The sequence below is a fragment of the Hypomesus nipponensis genome, chromosome 4 (assembly GCF_054491055.1).
Source record: "Hypomesus nipponensis isolate SF chromosome 4, ASM5449105v1, whole genome shotgun sequence".
Taxonomy (NCBI): Eukaryota; Metazoa; Chordata; class Actinopteri; order Osmeriformes; family Osmeridae; genus Hypomesus; species Hypomesus nipponensis.
Genome location: NC_140364.1, coordinates 645001 through 647500, shown reverse-complemented (window position 1 = coordinate 647500; position 2500 = coordinate 645001). Strand labels below are relative to the sequence as shown.

The 2500-nt window shown below is 46.9% G+C and overlaps 9 non-coding genes across 9 annotated transcripts in view; all 9 read right to left on the bottom strand.

The window, feature by feature from the left end:
* Window positions 1-114: 114 nt before the first annotated feature.
* Window positions 115-233, bottom strand: LOC146293868 (5S ribosomal RNA). Its single transcript, XR_014753379.1, has one exon. It is a non-coding gene; the product is annotated as a 5S ribosomal RNA (ribosomal RNA).
* Window positions 234-401: 168 nt separating this feature from the next.
* LOC146293867 (5S ribosomal RNA) lies at window positions 402-520 on the bottom strand. Its single transcript, XR_014753378.1, has one exon. It is a non-coding gene; the product is annotated as a 5S ribosomal RNA (ribosomal RNA).
* Window positions 521-692: 172 nt separating this feature from the next.
* Window positions 693-811, bottom strand: LOC146293866 (5S ribosomal RNA). Its single transcript, XR_014753964.1, has one exon. It is a non-coding gene; the product is annotated as a 5S ribosomal RNA (ribosomal RNA).
* A 176-nt stretch (window positions 812-987) lies between these two features.
* LOC146293865 (5S ribosomal RNA) lies at window positions 988-1106 on the bottom strand. Its single transcript, XR_014753377.1, has one exon. It is a non-coding gene; the product is annotated as a 5S ribosomal RNA (ribosomal RNA).
* A 174-nt stretch (window positions 1107-1280) lies between these two features.
* Window positions 1281-1399, bottom strand: LOC146293864 (5S ribosomal RNA). The gene has a single exon (XR_014754248.1). It is a non-coding gene; the product is annotated as a 5S ribosomal RNA (ribosomal RNA).
* A 176-nt stretch (window positions 1400-1575) lies between these two features.
* On the bottom strand, window positions 1576-1694 carry LOC146293863 (5S ribosomal RNA). The gene has a single exon (XR_014753376.1). It is a non-coding gene; the product is annotated as a 5S ribosomal RNA (ribosomal RNA).
* A 174-nt stretch (window positions 1695-1868) lies between these two features.
* Window positions 1869-1987, bottom strand: LOC146293862 (5S ribosomal RNA). The gene has a single exon (XR_014755086.1). It is a non-coding gene; the product is annotated as a 5S ribosomal RNA (ribosomal RNA).
* Window positions 1988-2159: 172 nt separating this feature from the next.
* On the bottom strand, window positions 2160-2278 carry LOC146293861 (5S ribosomal RNA). The gene has a single exon (XR_014754247.1). It is a non-coding gene; the product is annotated as a 5S ribosomal RNA (ribosomal RNA).
* A 172-nt stretch (window positions 2279-2450) lies between these two features.
* Window positions 2451-2500, bottom strand: part of LOC146293860 (5S ribosomal RNA) — a 119-nt gene continuing 69 nt past the window's right edge. Inside the window, exon 1 of the ribosomal RNA XR_014755085.1 lies at window positions 2451-2500. This exon is cut by the window's right edge and continues 69 nt beyond it. This is a non-coding gene — a ribosomal RNA (5S ribosomal RNA).

Below are 2500 nucleotides of genomic sequence, written 5' to 3'. Positions count from 1 at the left end.
AGGTGGTCTCTCTCTCTCTCTCTCGTGTCAAAATGAAAACAGCTTCCAGCCCCTTTCATGAAGGACTACTTGTGCATATTGCAAGATTTCAGTTTCTAAGTGAATGAGCAAAAGAGCATACAGCACCTGGTATTCCCAGGCGGTCTCCCATCCAAGTACTAACCAGGCCCGACCCTGCTTAGCTTCCGAGATCAGACGAGATCGGGCGTTGCCAGGCTGGTATGGCCGTACGAAATAAGTTGACAACCATAGGCTACTTATCCATATACAGATTTAGCAATTGACAATGCAAGGTAGTCTCTCTCTCTCTCGTGTCAAAATGAAAACAGCTTCCAGCCCCTTTCATGAAGGACTACTTGTGCATATTGCAAGATGTCAGTTTCTAAGTGAATGAGCAAAAGAGCATACAGCACCTGGTATTCCCAGGCGGTCTCCCATCCAAGTACTAACCAGGCCCGACCCTGCTTAGCTTCCGAGATCAGACGAGATCGGGCGTTGCCAGGCTGGTATGGCCGTACGAAATAAGTTGACAACCATAGGCTACTTATCCATATACAGATTTAGCAATTGACAATGCAAGGTGGTCTCTCTCTCTCTCTCTCGTGTCAAAATGAAAACAGCTTCCAGCCCCTTTCATGAAGGACTACTTGTGCATATTGCAAGATTTCAGTTTCTAAGTGAATGAGCAAAAGAGCATACAGCACCTGGTATTCCCAGGCGGTCTCCCATCCAAGTACTAACCAGGCCCGACCCTGCTTAGCTTCCGAGATCAGACGAGATCGGGCGTTGCCAGGCTGGTATGGCCGTACAAAATAAGTTGACAACCATAGGCTACTTATCCATATACAGATTTAGCAATTGACAATGCAAGGTGGTCTCTCTCTCTCTCTCTCTCTCGTGTCAAAATGAAAACAGCTTCCAGCCCCTTTCATGAAGGACTACTTGTGCATATTGCAAGATTTCAGTTTCTAAGTGAATGAGCAAAAGAGCATACAGCACCTGGTATTCCCAGGCGGTCTCCCATCCAAGTACTAACCAGGCCCGACCCTGCTTAGCTTCCGAGATCAGACGAGATCGGGCGTTGCCAGGCTGGTATGGCCGTACGAAATAAGTTGACAACCATAGGCTACTTATCCATATACAGATTTAGCAATTGACAATGCAAGGTAGTCTCTCTCTCTCTCTCTCTCGTGTCAAAATGAAAACAGCTTCCAGCCCCTTTCATGAAGGACTACTTGTGCATATTGCAAGATGTCAGTTTCTAAGTGAATGAGCAAAAGAGCATACAGCACCTGGTATTCCCAGGCGGTCTCCCATCCAAGTACTAACCAGGCCCGACCCTGCTTAGCTTCCGAGATCAGACGAGATCGGGCGTTGCCAGGCTGGTATGGCCGTACTAAATAAGTTGACAACCATAGGCTACTTATCCATATACAGATTTAGCAATTGACAATGCAAGGTGGTCTCTCTCTCTCTCTCTCTCTCGTGTCAAAATGAAAACAGCTTCCAGCCCCTTTCATGAAGGACTACTTGTGCATATTGCAAGATTTCAGTTTCTAAGTGAATGAGCAAAAGAGCATACAGCACCTGGTATTCCCAGGCGGTCTCCCATCCAAGTACTAACCAGGCCCGACCCTGCTTAGCTTCCGAGATCAGACGAGATCGGGCGTTGCCAGGCTGGTATGGCCGTACGAAATAAGTTGACAACCATAGGCTACTTATCCATATACAGATTTAGCAATTGACAATGCAAGGTAGTCTCTTTCTCTCTCTCTCTCGTGTCAAAATGAAAACAGCTTCCAGCCCCTTTCATGAAGGACTACTTGTGCATATTGCAAGATGTCAGTTTCTAAGTGAATGAGCAAAAGAGCATACAGCACCTGGTATTCCCAGGCGGTCTCCCATCCAAGTACTAACCAGGCCCGACCCTGCTTAGCTTCCGAGATCAGACGAGATCGGGCGTTGCCAGGCTGGTATGGCCGTACGAAATAAGTTGACAACCATAGGCTACTTATCCATATACAGATTTAGCAATTGACAATGCAAGGTGGTCTCTCTCTCTCTCTCTCGTGTCAAAATGAAAACAGCTTCCAGCCCCTTTCATGAAGGACTACTTGTGCATATTGCAAGATGTCAGTTTCTAAGTGAATGAGCAAAAGAGCATACAGCACCTGGTATTCCCAGGCGGTCTCCCATCCAAGTACTAACCAGGCCCGACCCTGCTTAGCTTCCGAGATCAGACGAGATCGGGCGTTGCCAGGCTGGTATGGCCGTACTAAATAAGTTGACAACCATAGGCTACTTATCCATATACAGATTTAGCAATTGACAATGCAAGGTGGTCTCTCTCTCTCTCTCTCGTGTCAAAATGAAAACAGCTTCCAGCCCCTTTCATGAAGGACTACTTGTGCATATTGCAAGATTTCAGTTTCTAAGTGAATGAGCAAAAGAGCATACAGCACCTGGTATTCCCAGGCGGTCTCCCATCCAAGTACTAACC